The sequence below is a fragment of the Anabrus simplex genome, chromosome 5 (genome assembly GCF_040414725.1).
Source record: "Anabrus simplex isolate iqAnaSimp1 chromosome 5, ASM4041472v1, whole genome shotgun sequence".
NCBI classification, from domain to species: Eukaryota; Metazoa; Arthropoda; class Insecta; order Orthoptera; family Tettigoniidae; genus Anabrus; species Anabrus simplex.
In genome coordinates, this window is record NC_090269.1 from 124122758 (window position 1) to 124142036 (window position 19279).

Consider the following 19279-nt stretch of genomic DNA (forward strand, 5'->3'; position numbering starts at 1 on the left):
AGCTAGCAAATGGGCGTGGAAATCCTCAATAGAAGATTGCTCGGCAATGGCTCTAACTATTTTGTCAGATAGAACACCAATAGCATAAGGATAGATAATTTGCAAAATTTGACATGGGGAAAGAGAAAACACAAGGGCATGATCCTGAAATTCCACTAGAAATCTTAAAAATGAAATTACGTCACTGGTGGTGTTGACGGAAAACTTAGAGATACCTCTAAGCAACATTGCCAATGGATGAGGCAAGCTGCTGAACCCAGGTGTCATAGTCGTTAAAGGTTTCAAGGGCAAAGAAGTTAATTCAGAGCGGATGTTACTCAATGACGCACGGCGTTCAGATTCGTTGTTCGATGGGGCAGAGATAGTTTGAGCAGCAACGGTTATCCTATTGACTTCTCCCTGAGGAGGCTCTTCCTCGTTACCTACATTCACCGTGGCGGGTTGATCAGTTTTGGGAGGAGCTTCGCCGGTTAGCAATTGAGTGACCTTATTAGACAATTCATAAATAGTTTCAAGGAGCGTATTAGCTTGCTTCCTCTGAACGTCATTCACCTTTAGAGACAATAGATCATTAACTCTATTTGCAAAGTGATACAGCCTGCCTTGCACACGCTTAATTTGATTAGGAGATGGATCGTTTTCATCAAAAAAGCTGACTACCGATGCTAGCCCAGTAATATTCTCGACAATCGTGGAAAGAGAGTCGTCAATTTCTTTCTCTCCCAAATTGGGGATGGAAATGGGCAAATCAAGGGACTCTCTAAGCTTGTTAGTGTCTATTGCAACCGTGCCTCCAGATTGAACGTTTCTGATAGTTAACTCATATATCAACTCCTCTTTGCGCAAGTAGTTAAGGAGGAGAACATCGCGAGGGCTGGGCATGATGACAGAACAATTTTGAAAAACTCAAAAAATTCCAGCAACTGAGAAAATTGTTAGAGTTCGAATCAAAGCAATGTTTAGCCGTCAAAAGGGGCTAAATTGAGACCCATTCAACCACGCTCTGCTACCACTTGTTACCGAGTTTTTGTGGTAGTTAAGCATGAAAGAAGGTGCTGGGTGGTGAATAGGTCTCAAGCTACTAAAGAGAAATTAAATTTTAAAATTTAACAAGGTTATATTTTCTTTTCAAAATTAGGTAACAACAAATAGAACAGGTACTTAGTAGCCGAAATACAACTTGAAATGTACAATTACAGGGATTAAAGAATTTGGGCTTCGAGCCCTGAAAACACAATTCTTGAGCAACTAGCTCAACTTTATGATATACCAATTTCAACAAAGGGGCAGAAGACCCCACTCAAACCTTGGAGCCCTTGCTCCAAATTACACAGCAAAGCCTCCTCGAGGCATACAACTCTCAGTTTTAGAAAAGAGCCACTCGCTCTTAAAGCTAAGCCTCTCCCAGGCCACACCAAACTCAACTTTCAAGTTGTCCTCAGAGGACATATACACAGGGGTAAAATACCCAACCTACTGAGGTCTATTAGGTGAGAAAAGATTAATACATGACCTCTAAAATACAACTTGAGAGGAGGCGAACTTGCACTCCTAAGACATTTTGTTTTTAAGACCTACTTGGCACTAGACCGTAAATACAAGGGCTAATCCCATACTACCGAGGTGACTTAAGAACAAGACAATTTACATTACATTACGGAAGAATAGGTTGAGAAAATAAGTTCACCTCAAAACAATATGAGTGGGAGCTCGAGAGGGTTAGCACTCTCTATCCCAGGATGTAGCTTTAAAAGATAGAACAGATACCAGTTGTTTTTACATTTTAAAGGAAAGTTACATGGTGGAAGGCCTAGAACCCGCCCCGAAGGTTAAACTGCTGAGCAAGCGAAGAAAGAAGTTATTACTTGGCCATTACCTTGTTGTAGACGCCGCCGAAGAAAGAGGCGCTTCCCGCCTCCTGCTATGTACTTAATACACAGAAAGATGGAACAGAAGTGGCCCGGAGACCCCAAAATCAGCAGTTTATATCCTCTCGCGGAAGATTCTAGGCGTTAGGGGAAATAAAACACCCTCCCACAAAATCTTTATTGGTTCGGGAAAAGAAACCCCTACATAGAGGAAAAAGAAACACATTATTGGTGGAAAATTAATTAAAGAAATTCGGGATTGGCGAGATCCAAACTAAGGGGAAAAAGAGGGGTATACAGCCAACTTAAACAATAACAGAAAGAAATTTAACAAGAAACAAACTTTTGAAATAAAAATTTCTCCAACAAAATAGTTCTTTGATTTCGCACTAGGTTGCACTATTGTAATTCTTCAGTAGTGTCCTCTAGAAGAGAAAGTTCACACTTCTTACTTCAAGCGAAACAAAAACACATCAAAAGTGACACAGTTCAAAAACTCAAAATTTTCCACGTGGTGACATCTTCTGAGAAAGTAGAGAATTAATAGAATAGATAAAGTTCAACCTTCCTCCAGAAGAGGAGTTTCAACTGGCGCAACTTTTAAATAAACAGAGTAGAGGTGTACCGCCCGGTACAGTTATCAAGAAAAGTTGGCTAAACGGTGGTTGCAAGCTAAACGTTGTACCACAATCATTAAATCAAGTTTTCTAGCTGGGACAGAGAGATAACACACAACAAGGATTATTGTAGAGTAACCTAAGCATTCCGAGAAACTCCTCTGTGCACAATATATAGTTCTGAATAAAAAGACTTGTAATAACGTTTAGCTTCCATTATGCAGTATAATCTATTTTTCTCTTCTAGTAGAAGATGTTTAAAACTCTTTAATGTATTATAGAGGCCGAGGCCTATATTACTTTACAATTTTAAGGTAATTTTTATCTGGAAGTGATCAGTCCTGTTACTAACAAGAACGTGGTGACATTACAGAGCTGTTAGGATACCGGCCCGCCTCTTCAAACGAAATGTGTAGGAATACGTCAATAACACATATAAAATTTACTCCAGCAGATACAAGCAAAATTTGAATGCAATCTAGGCCTATATCCCTTTAATATAAAACTGCAGTCTGTGGAAACTAATTCAGGATAAAATAAATTTGTAAAATAACTGAAAAAGAAAACATTTAATGACAGATTATATCTGAAAAATATACCTTTAATTAATCCCACGATTATAGATTTTATTGATTAGCAGTGCAAGTTACGTGAACGAATTGGATACACGAAATGTCACTCTAATATTTGTCTCAAATGGAAGATAATAATTGCCTTTACTCAAATAAAGTGTTAAATCTGCGGCAAATGAAGAAATAGTACGAAATATTTTGCTTGTAGAGAATAATATGGATACTTACTTTACTACCTCTATTTCTTCTGCTACGTCGCAGCGCTTCCGTGTATGTTTTGTCTGTCTAACGCTTTCGTGTGTGATGTCTTCGCTCACTGAATATTTTCGAATTAATTAGTAGTCGTTTCCTTCATGTTGCTAATTTGTGTTGTGCCTTAACTCATTCATTAAGTGATATATTTATTGGTCCAGTGATCATGTTATTTTGCTTTTTGAACTGGCCGCGCTAGACATATGGACAAAGATAACGAGAATTCACAGACATAGCACTCCCATTCTTCGGTGCTAGCCCTGGACCACAAGAAAGAAACAAAAGTCGGCACGAGCAGCGGAATGCAACATGAGGGAGTCCTGTCTACAGCCCGTAAGTACGTATACATAATTCTCTAGTAAGGACGGTATTTCTTAATTTACCGCAGACTTTACACTTTATTTGAGTAAAAACAACTATTGTATTCCATTTTGGAGAAATATTACAGTGGCATTTCGGGGATCGCATTCGTTCACATAACCAGCACCCCATATTACTTGTGTCCATTCTGCGTCTACTTTTCTCATGATACTTTGAAGCTCTGTATCACTCGATGTCATTAGTGGCGATTGGGAATCAGAAGATGGGTAGGGGGAAGGGAAAAATGTACGGACAACAGAAGTAAACAGTTTTATGGGATATATCGGGGAAGGGGTGAAGGGCGTTTATACATCAAAACTGAAGAAAAAACTACAAAACGGTAATATTTTATGCTCTCTGAGGTAATTTCGACTAAGAGGTAAACGTTGATATTTTACCAAATTCAGTGCGATAATAATAGTTTTTTGAGATTTTGATTCCATGCTATACAACAAAACTTTCACCAAAGGAACAATATTTCGTATGTATTACAATTATATAGAAATGTGGCGTGATTATACAATTATAATAATTTCGTGTGGCTATTTCTAGCCGGGTGCAGCCCTTGTAAGGCAGACCCAACGATGAGGGTGGGCGGCATCTGCCATGTGTAGGTAACTGCGTGTTATTGTGGTGGAGGATAGTGTTGTGTGGGGTGTGTGAGTTGCAGGGATGTTGAGGATAGCACAAACACCCAGTCCCCGGCCCACTGGAATTAACCAATGAAGGTTAAAATCCCCAACCAGGCAGGAAATCGAACCCGGGACCTTCTGAACCGAAGGCCAGTATGCTGACCAATCAGCCAATGAGTCGGACGATTATACAATTAAAAATAATTTAGTATTTGACTGCACACTAAGAAACTAACAGACACTAGAGAAACTGCCAGGCTGATGAATACTTGCGGCAAGCGGGTGATCATACCTCAGTGTCCTTGACCTTTGCAAAAAATATACCCCTGCTACCCCTCATCACAGCACATGCAAAGTGCCCACTACTTGCTGTGGCACTGTACAAATCGATGAGCCGCGCCGAACGATATTTTTTGCGTATTTCCGCTACCGGTAATATTTTTGTTAATGATTAAAGAAAACAATTAGCTGATAAGAACAGGACTTCAACAAATTTCTTGTTTTAATAATTCCTACTTTCAGCCGGGTAAAATGGTATAAAAATGTAATGTTTACTCCACAAAGTGAGGTTATGGTTGTGTGGGGGGCGACTTCACTCCCTCACTCCCTCGCCGCTAGTGCTGGATGTATACAATGGGAGTCGTTAACATATCCCAGACTTGGAAACAGCTATATTCTAGTTATCCGATATATGTGTCTCACTGCGAATTCGGAGTATGACTTTAGAAGCAACGGTGATCGAATGCAACCTTGCCTCACGCCTGTATTTATTTCGAATGAACCTGATAGTGTTTTGCCTACTCTCACTTTTGCCTGACTTCTCATAAAAGTCCTTTAACTGAGCGAGTTGGCTGCGCAGTTTGAGTCACGTAGCTTTTGGCTTTCATTCGTCATATAGCAAGTTTACTCCTCTAATTTTGTATACGGCATGTATCACAAATTATGAAATTATGAAACGATTACAATAAATAATACCCTCTCCCTAATCTATGATTTTCGAGATTAGGGGAGACGGGTATCTTGAATCTTGAATCTTGAAAAATATAGCAAGTTCGAACACCACTGTCGGCAGCCTTAAGAATGGTTTTCCATGATTGCCCAATTTATATAATGAAAAACCTTAATTGAGGTAACGGCAAAATTTTTCCAAGTCCTAATTCCTTCCTATCCCATATTCGTCGTGAGACCAGTCTGTGTCGGTGTGACGTAAAAGAGGAAGCGAAAGAAATACAATCCTGTGTCAGCCGGATGAGGGGTGGAGGAATCTAATAATTTACAAGAGGAAGAGGATCTGGATTCATATCAAGGAAGTGAGATAGTAGTTTTGTGGAAACAGAACAAAGTGGAAACTAATGCTTTTTCTCTTCCACACTGTGTTTTCTTTTGTTTTAGCCTTCATTTTTCCGTTTCAGAGGTAATGTATTTGATCCCTGGTCTTGCTACGACTTGTATACTAGTTTGAGGATCTGGAGATGGGGTAACTCATACTCTTGATCTATTTGACCACTAGATATGGTGACTCCGGTTAAGTAAACATACATTATTAGTGGTTGGATCGCCAAAGGCCGTACCATGTTGAATACACCGGTTCTCCTCCAATCACCGCAGTTAAGCAACATTGGGCGTTTTCAGTACTTGGATAGGTGACCGCTTGGGAACACTATGTGCCATTGGATCAATTCCATTTAGGGGCAAAATATCTGTACATGTCGACACCCCGAACAAATAGCATTAAAATAGTGGTTGGATCTCTACGAGGGCACATGACAACTAGTACTGCATCAAGCAAGGCAGCTATGGTTCAATAGTCTTGTAGTGTCTTGTGATTTGCTTCGGTTATTTTCTTGAAAAACGGGCCCTCATGAGTATTTTTACTATGGAATATGATTCCTACGTGGAGTGCTCGGGTTAATTTCAGACTGTCTGCTTTAAAAAGGAGAGGAAAAAAGAGAGAACAAAGTCTAAAAATTCATTTCTGGTCCGTGTTATTGATGTCCTTGCGAAATGATAACCTTCCTCCCTGCCATTAGGATAGTCCAGTCAGCAGACTATCTGGATCATATGAAATGCTCTTCAACAGCCATGCTATATATCACTTTTGATTAACGTTCTTAACCTTCAGTGGAGTTTTTCAATTAGCGTTCCTTTCTCCTTCCGCGATGATTCCTGCATGTTCGAAATTTCCATCTTAATGATAATAAATCACCCCATATCTTAGATATGTCATCATAGTGGAAGAGGGAGCAAAGGGAACATTTTAAAAGGGAGCTATATATCATATCTAGCAGAACTCACATTTCTTAACAGATGCTTCATGTGGGATACTTTATTTCTATACGTATTTTTCTCTTTAATTGAGATTGTCAGCTTGTTTACCCCCATGAATAGAGAGATACATACCGTAAATTAGAGGGTTCGTTTGAAAAAAACATCTGCATCGTTACGAACGTAATCATCAACATCATCATCGAGATGCAATTCTACAAGTCAAATTGATAATAATGTTACGAATAAAGCACGGTCTGTTTTAACACACATACAATTATATTTAAACATGAATGACCACACTCCACTAATTGCTGTCTATTTAAAAAGCCTCTTTCATACCCTCACCAGGATTACTTGATTTAAGAACTGGAAAATATCCAAAGAAAAGCAGCTCGATATTTTTTATGGGTGATTTCCAACAAAAGAGTAGCGTTACAAAAATTTTGCTAAGTTTGGGCTGGGAAGACTTGGGAGAAAAAAGACGAGCTGCTCAAGAAAAGGTTAGGAAAACATTAGATAGTGAATCAGCCAACTGGCGACTGCCCTAAATACAGATTAGCAGTGATTGATTGATACTGTAGATAGTCCCAATCACTGCTATTACCTGAGACGGCGATAATCCTGATGAATAGCTCGCCTGCTTCACAAGCAGTTGCATGCAGACAGATACGAACACAAATTCTGTTAACAGTTACGACGCACGATGACTGTTCCTTTGCCCGATGCCAGGTGAGTCCGGTAACTCACACAATCAACACAGTCGACTCACTCAACTCACAGAAAACGTAACCGCTCCACTCAGTGAACTACTTAACACTAACAACAAAACAGTGGTCACATAACAGGAACAGCTCAACAGCGCTAAGTAGCACTACAGTACTCCTCACAACAACGCCAATTAACACTGTTCCAACTCTACTCACACCAACTGTATCACACACTGACTCCGCGTGGGTTCATATACAGCAGTCTACTCAGTACTCCAAGGCAGTACACACAGAGTCATCCACTTAGTACTCCGAGGCAGTACACATATAGTAATCTACTCAGTACTGCAACATCACTCAAACACGACTATACTCCGACACTGAATCCGGTTGGACACCCACCACACCAACAATGACGGCAACCAGCACTACTACTTTCCAGCTCCAACTGTTCGCTGACTATTTACGGCTAGCCTTCTTTTATACCTCGTGATGATGGGGTACTATAGTCTTCGAGGTCGGCTAGTGACGGAACTTTCCCGTTTCGTCCTGGAGAAGGTCTGGGGAGAAACCGGACGAAAACACTACAAGGAGCGTCGGCTACGTCATCGGGCCGACTAGGGGGTTCCCGGCCTGACTAACTCATCCCTTCCAGAAAATACCGAAGACACCTACGCCAGAGCTGGTACATAGTCATAGTAATAATAAACAGTCCAGTGGTATTTGGAGGTGCTCAAATACGTAAGCCTCGGTGTCAGTGGATTTACTGGCACTTAAAAGAATTCCTGCGGGGCGTAGTTCCGGTACCTCGCCGTCTCCAAAAACTGTATAAGTAGTTAACGGGACGTAAAATCAATGACATTCTTGTTAATTTTATTGGCTTTACATCCCACTAACTCTTGTCCCAGGTGAGTTCCTTTACGTGTAGGTGAAATCGACACGAAGCGGACGATCAAACACCTTCAAATTCCACCGGATTGAACTGGTATCGAAACTACCATCTTGAGCATAGAAGGGCAGGACTTTTACCGTCTGAGCCACTCACCCCTCTGTTACTGTAATTTTCATTATATTTATTCATATTATACCTATTTTATGAAAACGAGCATACCAACGTAGGTGGATTATCTCCTTATGAGATTCATTTTGAGATGAAATATTATTTAGATTACTTATTACCGAGCGAGCTGACTGTGCGATCCGGGTCGAGTGGCTGTGTGGATGCATTTGAGAGATGGTGATTTCTAATTCCAACATCAGCAGCCCTGAAGATGGTATTCCGTGGTTTCCCACTTTCACAACAGGCAAATACACGGGCCGTACCTTAAATAACGCCACGACCTCCACCTTTCCAAGCCTAGCACTGTCCCATCCCTGCGTCGCCATAAACATTCAATGTTTATTGTGAGTTCAAAGCACCAGCAAAATTATATCGGCGAAGGCAGTCACACTGCCATTAACTTTAAAGGCGTGAAGATGTCTAAAATAAAACATTATTTCGTCCTTTTTAATTGTTGACTGATCTTCAAATTCCTTTCTGTTCATGGAGAATACAGTGGGGCCTATCAGTAATTAAATAAAAGTTGACAGTTATAGAGAATTAATTAATTTAGATGTGGAAACTTCTTCTTCTTCTTCTTCTTCTTCTTCTTCTTGGGCTGACGATATTCTTTGAGTGCTGGTTATTCGATTTTGGTCCTTCAAAACCGTTTTTGGTCTCATTTTATTCATAATTTAGTCATCTTATCGATGGTGTAATAATCGAACGTTTTCGCTTGCTTTGTTGTGGTTTGAAGTTGGATATTACGGAAATTGTCAAACATTTCATAATATATATTTTTCTTCAAACAGACGTCCGTCGGTAACGGCTCCGTTAACTAAAATTAATTCTAAGCCGTTCTGGGGGGATTATATAAGACTTTTTGGACATAAGAGAATAGAAGGGTTTTATTATTTATATTTTAGATAATTGATGAGACCAAATTTATAGCTGAGAACCACTGTTCTGAAGTAATTAATGAAATGAAAACCACAGCCTGTTTTCAGTCATTCGACCGGGTCAGGAATGGAATGAAGCCCCATCTAGCGGCGAGGATGGGAATTGTGCCGAATGCCGAAGCCAGTCGCACTCCTCTGAAGCATTGAATGACAGATGGAATGAAATGATAATGGAGAGCGTTGTTGGAATGAAAGATGACAAAAAAACCGGAGTACCCGGAGAAAAACCTGTCCCGCCTCCACTTTGTACAGTACATGGAGTCACCGGAATTTGAACCACGGAACCCAGCGGTGAGAGGCCGGTGGGCTGCTGTTTTGAAGGTTAGTGAACCTTTGAGGGTGTAAGAGTTTCAATGCATTTTATAATGTCAAGCTAGGGGCTAGCTTTGACATGCCCGCAATAAAAAAGTACAGTGTACACGAGTGTTATGACGATGTTACTGCAAGGTCACTTATATTCTTCTAAACTCATGTAACATCTTTTTGTGACCATTCAAAGTGTGAAGCTTTCGATACGTCTCGAATTTTAGTTTACAGTTCGCTTTTAGCAGTTGCGGCGGAGTGGTGAGCATGAGTTCTGGATAGTTTTTAAAAATAGTGATTAGTTTGCAGTGTTCAAAACAGTGAATGGTACGTAGTAAAATTATTAATAACTTGTCTTTTATTATGAATAGGTTGGATACTACTGTGAAATATCCATTCTCATAATTAAATTTAGAAGAAGAATTAAAAGTAAAAAGACTTGGCGCGCAAAATCCTAGATATTTTAAGCTTCATCAGTGTTGCAAGGATCAGAAAAGAACATTTGCTTTATCTTGGTTTGACAAGAAGAAGTGGCTTACTGTGAGTCAAGAAAAGAAGTCGCTTTTCTGTTGCGTGTGCTTATTGTTTCTGATTTTAAATATCTATCAGAAAGAGTTAAGTAACACGAAACTTCAGAAACACATATTGAAAACAACGCAAAATGTAATCTTTTTGATTCTGTAAACATTTTTACTCAATTAAATGAAGGCTACCGTGTTTCTAATAAGCGTCACAAATAATAAGAGACACATTTTAAGCAGGATAATTGTGTTATGTTTTGCGGAACACAAGAACTACCTCTTCGAGGTCATAACGAAGGTAAAAATTCACACAATCGCGGGGTATTCTTGGATATGTTGTCGGAACTAGCGGTATTAGACAGCATTCTAAGCGACCACCTTCTCAATTCTCCAGTATCAAAAATTCTTCGAAAACAATTCAGAATGAATTACTAAACTGTATGTTTGTGGTCTATAGAGAGACGATAGTACAGGAAATTCAAATAACTAAAAGCTAAATTTGTAGCCTTTTTCAGGCGTATGAAAGTTCAGATATACCATGCATGTCACAATTAATTATATTTTCTCGATATGCTGCTCATAGTGGCCCAGTTGAGAGATCTATCTCCTTTTCCCGTATTCAAGATCGAACTGCAGTCAGTTTAACGTCAGTTCTGAAACAACAATTAGAACCGTACAATATAGATCAGACGTTAACTGCTTAGTCCTATGATGGTGCTGGCGTGTTTAGTGGGGCTAAAAATGGGGAGCAGATAAAGATAAGACATACATTTCTTCATACCCATTTCATCCACTGTTACGCCCATCAGTGAAACATGGTACTAAAGAAAGTGAGCTAGACTGTGAAATCAGTGAAGTTGTTTTTCATCAAAATATAGGGCTTTTCATAATGTTTTCTGTTTCTTCCAAGCGCACTGATTTATTAAGATCTGACTGTAGCAGTGCGGTTCTGAAAACTGTAGAAAGGGGCTAAAATTTGCATAGCAGAGTTGTTAATACTGTCTCCAACAATAAAGATGCTGTGATTGACACCATTCAAAATGGCGATGGTTAGAGTTAAAGAAGCAATAGGACTAGTAACCTTCTGAATGTTTTTCCTATTTTCTTATGTGCCATTTGTTTTATGTCGCACCGACGTAGATAGGTCTTATGGCGACGAAGGAATAGGAAAGGGTAGAAGTGGGAAGAAATCGGCTGTGGACTTAATTAAGGTACAGATATATCATTTACCTGGTGTGAAAATGGGAAACCACGGAAAACCCTCTTCAAGACTTCCGACAGTGGGGTTTGAATCCACTATCTTCCGAATACAAGCTCACAGCTGCGCGTTCCTAACCGCACGGCCAATTCACTCAGTTTTGAGGATATCTTTAACGAATCCTGGGTGTTGGTTGTCTGGCACTGAATTAATTCCATTGAGAGAGATTAAGAGCAACTTTACCCCTATACAGTAGCCGAAGCCTTTTGATGACCGCTACCTTCTCGTGGATCAAGCACGTCCGTAGTCCACCCCTGCCAGAGCGAACACGTTTAACGTAATTACAGAGGTCTTGAAGGTGTAAATCACAGGCTAGAAGCAACGACAAACGGTTAACTTCTGTATTAAGAAAGTGTGTGAAGTGTTAGTGTTGACTAAATGCACCGAATTAGGCTTTGATGATACTGACTTGTAACTTTTGTACGGTTCCCTTCTTTAAACATCTATTTTGATATGCTCACTGATGTGAATTTAGTTTGTATTGATTTTAAATATTTCAGTACTAAATACTTACATTGCTTACAAGACATCTCTTCTCGGAAATACTACATTCACGCAAATGTTCATTCAGCTATAACCCCAGAATATCATGATCCAGAATCTATTTAGATTACAAAGAAATTTAGAAATTGATTTATTTTCAATCAACAAAGAGCATATTGCAAGCTTCAAACTCTAGAACATAAAGAGAAATATATACTATACATCGAGTCCTCATCCAGAAAGCTGATAGGATCCTCAACAGATCCACAGTCAGCAGTCACAGATAGCTTAGACGTCACTGAAGTGTTGTACTAGGGAGCTAAGGAATGAGATAGTTTCCTGTTGCTTTCCTCGCCGAGTTGGAACGTGCTATTATAGCCATTTCAGTCTGCCAAGCTCATTGGATGCACAAGGAAAGGCGTTCTTTCATACATCAGGCATTTTCGTATTTTTACAACCAAGGAAGAGACTGAGACAATTAAGGCAACATACTTGATCTAGGCCATACTACGAGGCAGAGTGCCTGGTAACAAAGTGACACTTGAAGTTTCTGGGCAAAGGGTAATATAAAATTAAACCAACTACCATAAATTTACTCCACTGGAAGTCCCTCAGGAAACACCATAACTCTGAACCAAACTGGGAATATAAAGGCACTTAGACTCTTTCTGCTAAGAGAATCGTTATTACCATTTGTTTGAGGTTACTTAATGCAGATAATATCGTTGAAATTCCGTTACAAGCAAAGAGATTTGTAATAACTCACAACATACTTCAGAACATTGGCTGAACATTTAGTCTTCATTGCTGCTACTCTTATTGAGCCGAGGTGTGGTACTGGAAAATTTCCCCCATGGCACGTCCCAGTATTCTAACCATAGTGTGATCGCTGGAATGAAGCACACTCAGCCTCGTGAGGTCAACTGAGAAGTTGTCTGACACGAAGGATAGTGAACAGACTCAAGAACACCAAGCAATATTAACCTTCTGGTTGAGCATTATTATTCGTCTTTGCAAACCCACTACCAGCTACGTTTCTGGATGCCCGTTAAAATGTCCATGAATGTTTCATCCAAAATCATCCTCTATCCACGTCAACATTCTTTGATACCACCTGAGTTAACGCGGCATCCATCCAGAAACATTAACGTTCCAACGAGTGGAAATCATAATATTGTTTACAAATTAATGGCCAATATATTTTTTATATTTTCGCATTTATGATGCTTTAAATATCTTTATGAAGACACGAAACACTGCATGTCCATATTAGAATGGAACAGTTATGAATATCACTGGATATCCACAATAATAATAATATAATTGAAGAGTTAAGTGGAATGAGCTTTATGAATTTTACAATTCTGTTTTATGTCAGGCCGGATGTACTCGTATGGAAAATTCGCACCCCTTTCTTCATCTCTCATTCTCAAATTTTCATGTTTACTGTCTTTGTACTCGTCATAGATGACAAAGTACTTCCACATCTAGGACCTACTGCATATGTCGTAGAAACCTGCGGCAAAATAATGGTAACATATTTACTCAGTCGAGGACAATCTTCTTCAATCGATATCCAGAAGATGTTTAATTCTGATCCCTGGAACTTAAATTGCAAAGTACGATTCCTATTCAAGTCTATCAAATTTTCCTCTTCAGTGAGATGAAGTTCTCAAGTGTTGAGGGTTGCGAAAGGATTTCTTATGCAGTAATATTCATTCGCATGAATTAATTGTGAAAAAATAATGATTTCACACTATGTCGTAAGAGTACGGAAAACATAAATTTACCGTACTGTCATTATTTTATACACTGTTTTATTAGAAATTGTGTCTGATTGGGTGATATGCGCTTCACGGTAACGTAAACGCGGGCAGTCAGAGAGATTATGAATCAGAGAACAAATAACTTAACCTTGTTTCATTGTTTCTCCGCCTGATTGCAACAATATAGTTCCGTACCTGCCTACAACAAAAATGGCGTCTCTGCATTCCCACTTCAATTAATTTGCCACCATTACCAGGGTGAGTAATGTATAGGTTAATACATTTCCTACAGATAAATATCGCATATATTACAACTAGCGTGTGCCCGCGGCTTCACTCGCGTTTATTAATTCAACCGCGTTAGATGTTTCTAAACCGTTTAATTAAATGCAGTTTTCTTTCCCAGACAGTAAGTCATATGAGTTTCACGTTTAATTGAGAGTTATGCTGGAACATGCACAATCTTGGTCGGTTTGGATATTCCTTTCAACCCTTCTAACACCCATTCTGATTGGGAATGAACCTTGGCTCAAACGGCATCCAGAGTGTCACGGTTCATTTCAGCTACCCCAAAGACTATGACTTCGACACTAATATCGGTCATTTTTCGAATTTTTACATTTCATCCGTTTCTTTAGGGGTGCTAGGGGTTCCTTGCCCCTACAGTAATTTTTCCAGGTAGTAAGTTGTATGTGTATCTAATCTGGTTCAGAGCTATGCTGAAATCTCTGTCATTCTCGACAATTTATCTCTTCACTCTTTCTTACCCCCTATGCAATGGGGCCTGAATTTGCACTTTTCATTTTTATATACCTTTTATAGAAGAAGTAGTAGTAGAAGAGGAAGAACAACAATTTAAGAAACACATCACAACCTTCACATACTGCTGGTTAGGCAACCCACTGATCAGACTTGTCATGCGCTTTACTTACCTTCTCTTAATTTTTTTCACCCTTCTCATCCCCTATGCAGAACTACCCAACAGATTTCGTTCAAACTACTTCCTAAACCCTTCTAGGAGTAATAAAAACAACTTGCGAAATGTTCAGCCAGATCGCTCCAGTAGCTATTGAGTCCATTCGAGACATGCATACAAGAAAACATTAATTGTTCATAAATATAGAAGATATACAAGCTGGATCGTGAATTTTGTATTACCTTAATTACTCCAGCTCCGGAGGACCATGTTTACTATTTCGGTAGCTTAGTGGATTGTTCACTGCTTCAAATAACATTAATTTTGATGTTTTATTACCACATAACTCCTTTCTTAGCAACATGGTCACAAAAATGGCACTGCAGGAGTCAAACGTGGATCATTTGCGTGACGCTGTGTAAAATTATTTTATTAGATATTTATATTTATATAAGTAAATTCACCATTTTATGAATTAAAATATTGTACTCAACAGCCGCTAAAGCAATATGTTTATGATACTCATATCAAAACATCTCACTTGTATTTTCAATGACTGTTGTATAAATAACTATTTCAGCTTTACTTTCAGTTGCAGTAAGTGTTCACAGACCAACGATTTCATCTTGTTTCTCACTGGATATTTAGATTTTTGAAACATTTTAAAACATTTCAACAGTTTTATCCTTCGCTTTCATTACCGGTAACCATATGTCTGTATTATTTCTTTTAAGCTATAATTTTGTCTGTAACTGTCGGAAGATTTTCACCGATAACTTTTAGACACGCATTTATCAAGCTCAGGATTTCAAACACGTCCGTAAGAAAAATTATCTTTGAATTTCTTCTTCTTAAATTTTTCGGTTCTCTACCCTTGGATTGATTTGAAGCAGTCTCCCATTATTTTCTTCTTTCAGCCTTCCTTTTCAGTTCCACGTTGGCTGCTCATTTCATATCGGACATGATTTGGCTCATGTATTCCAGTCGTGGCATTCCACCCCCCATTTCGCCCTTCTATGCAGCCCGATATGGCGCAACAGATGGCCTACCAGTCGATCTTGTCTAATCTGAATCTGAAGCCAAAGACATTTTCATTCTTTTGCTCTAGCGGACACCACATCATTCGTCACTCTGTCCATCCAAATGATTTTAGGGCGTTCTGCGGTAGCACCGGTTTCCAAATCTCCAAGGACAAATTTTAGGTATCTGAACATTCTGTTTTATTTTCTTGCTCAAGTTCTGTAATAACAACATTTCGTCCTTGTGTTTTAGAGGATGTTTACCTACAGTGCCCGTCAAAAATGTAGGTCCACATAAGAATCATGAAATGTCATCTAGAACCTAAAATAGTGCTGCTAGACCTATTTTTTCCTGAGCTCTCACATCTAATATAATGTACGTCATCTAGTTTCAATAAGTTAGCCAGGTATTGTAGAAGATACACATTTTTAACTGTTGGAAAGTCACACCAGAAAGTCAACATTTTTGGAAATATTTTGTACTATATACTCTAATTGGTTGTAAGTATCACCACCAAGATTCTTTTGGAAAATTAGCTATAGGTATGGATCATTTTAGTATAAGTATAAAAATTCCGAAAACATGCGGCACCGATTTGTGTGTGTGGTGATACTTTTTCAAACCAGCGTTAAGATGGTCAATTTTTTCTTGTTCCTGTCATAGACCCCACTGTGAATTATCGGCATCGGGAATGTGTTCTTGGATGCCATCTGCAGAGTTCAAATGAAACTATCGTGGCAAATAAACCTGACGCCGATAGCTCGCCCCGAGACTCTGGGCCATATACGACAAAGACAAAGAAAAATCAACCATCTTGGCGCTGTTTTAAAAATAATAATACACGCAAAATAATCAGTGCCATATATTTTCGGAATTTTTATATACTATACTAAAATGGCCCACATCTGTCGCTAAGTTTACAGTAGAAGTCTTGGTTGTGTTACTTGCAACCAATTAGTATATCGTCGTTGCCGGGATAAAACCTCCTATGTGATAATATTTTTGGAGATATACTGGCCCGCAGCACATACATTATGAAGAGCGAGATTGCCTTGACAATATTCACACAATATTGCACCTTAGACGACAGAACCTTACCCGCCAAAGTTCTAAGCTAAAGTATTTCACATAGGAGGTTTTGTCCCTGCAGCGACGATATACAGTACAAATTTTTAGATATTTTGGTGCGACCTTCCAAGAATTAAAAATTCATGCCTTCTATAGTACTTGGACTAACTCAGTGAAATCAGGTGACATATAATCTATTAGACGTAAGAGTTCAGAAAGAAAATTATAGAGGTCCAGCGACATAATTGTAGGTTTTGAAAGACATTTCGTGTTTTCTCCACGTGGTCCTAAACTTTTGACCGGTACTGTAGTTGTACTTCCTCTTAACACAATAATCACCTTGTTTTCATAGATACAAATAAGCACTCGCCCTCAGGATAGACAGAGTACTGTGGCATGGAGACGGAGACAAAATCTTGATTGTAAAGTACCAAATCCTTTGCCACTTCAATTCTATTTTTCTGAGGAATGGAATTACCTAATACTTCAGCTCTGAAGATGTTCGCATATCCAATACATTTAGTGGCCTTGGCTGATTGATGTGTAACGGCATTATCCGGCTCAGTGAGAGAAAGACGATCTCTGTGTGTTTTATCAGTTGGCCATTACTCATCTGTACCTAAGGTAGCAGGTTCATTCTTGGCTGTTGTCGGTGGCATTTTATGGTTTTCAAATGCAAGAACTCCGTGTTGTTAGATTCCAGCATATTAAAGAACCCATTTATCATAAAATTCTTTCAATGCAGCGTTGCTTGAAATAATTATAATAAATGAAGGTGTGTAAAACAAATGACACTTCAAAGCGCTGTTGAAGCCATTATCAATCGGAGTATAATGTTTGATAAGAGAAGTTAGTTACAAAATTGAAGACAATATAAATCTGCATTTCACTAGTGGCCATGAATATTAGGGCATCAATTCTTTACGGTCTGACAGCGTGTTCATCCGGTTCGAGTCCTGTTGATAGAAAAACATTACCACCATCAGAATGTTCACCGGTAGGGTATTAGAGATGGCGGTATACAATTTCAAATCACTCGATTTCGTGCCAAAAGGCTAGGTTCACTTTCATGCTTCTCCACAATGTTGATATGGAGTGAGGTTATATGATGCTTTTAATTGTGATTCGTCTGTCGGGTGAAGACTTTAATTTTTTAATAATTTGCTTTACGTAGCACTGACACAGGTACAGCCCCAGCATTTGCCTGATGTGAAAATGGGAAACCACGGAAAACCATCTTCAGGGCTGCCGACGGTGGGGTTCGAACTCACTATCTCCCGGTTGCAAGCTCACAGCTGCGCTGCTCTAAATGCACGGCCAACTCGCCCGGTGGTGAAGACGTTAAACCTTGAGCAGACCCCATAGTGATCCGATATGAGTAGGTTCATTATCACCGTCATCTTCATCACCACTACCACGGGACATTCAGACGCTCAGGCCGCCCATGGGAGTCAGCTAGAAAGATATGCACGAGGCCTCTCCGGAGGGCATTCGACATCTCAGCATTACTTCCGTTGCAATTTGTACTTCTATTTACCTTTCGACACATACTCTACTTTGATATTAGGTAAGTTTCTGTTGGAGAATAAAGGGATGTATTGTAACATGAAGCGAGCCACGGTAGGTTAGGAACTGCGTTAACAAGATGAAGTTTTATCAGTAAGGAGTTATGAATGTGGGCATGGAGGTGCTATCATGAATCACGCATGATCAAGCTCTATCTTGATGAAGGCAGAGAGAGTAAATGTTTGTTATAATGTATATTTATCACCCCGCAAGGTATAGTTAATTTACATACTAATTCAGGAAACTCTGCCTTTTAATTGATCACATTCTGCGGTTCCCGGGCGGGGAGCCGACTTGGGCTCTACCAAGCGCGGCTTGGCTTCACTACAGATTATCCGGGGAATCACAACACACTCTGTTCTGTATGCAGAATATTCTTTACAACAGATCAGCTGTACAATCAAACACACACAAGGTCTGCTGCACTATCAAAATTTACTCTGTACTATAAAAATAAAATTGTTCACAAATCAGCTGCACAGTTAAAGTATACCGTCTGTTGCACTGTCAAAATGTACTCTGCCCGGTAAGCAGAAAATTCATCACAACAGATTAGCTGCAAGATAGAAACACACTGTGTTCTGTAAGCAGAACATTATTCACAACATATTAGCCCCACGATCAAAACACACTCTGCTCTGTAAGTAGAATATAATTCACAACAGATTAGCTGCACAATGAAAACATACTGTGCTCTGTAAGCAGAACATTGTTCATAACAGATTAGTTGCACAATCAAAACACACCCTGTTCGGTAACAAGAACATTGTTCATAACAGATTAGTTGCACAATCAAAACACACCCTGTTCGGTAACAAGAACATTGTTCACGACAGATTAGTTGCACAATCAAAACACACCCTGTTCGGTAACAAGAACATTGTTCACAACAGATTAGTTGCACAATCAAAACACACCCTGTTCGGTAACAAGAACATTGTTCACAACAGATTAGTTGCACAATCAAAACACACCCTGTTTTTTAAGCAGACCCTTCTTCACAACAGATTAGCTGCACAATCAAAATTCCGTAAGCATAATATTGTTACGAATAAAACTCCATGCTTCATTACTCTAATTTATTTCAGGATACCCTAATAAATG

General features: G+C 39.2%; 1 pseudogene; it reads left to right on the plus strand.

Moving 5' to 3' along the window:
• The first annotated feature begins 5858 nt into the window (after positions 1-5858).
• Positions 5859-5977, plus strand: LOC136875190 (5S ribosomal RNA; annotated as a pseudogene).
• The last annotated feature ends 13302 nt before the right edge of the window (positions 5978-19279 follow it).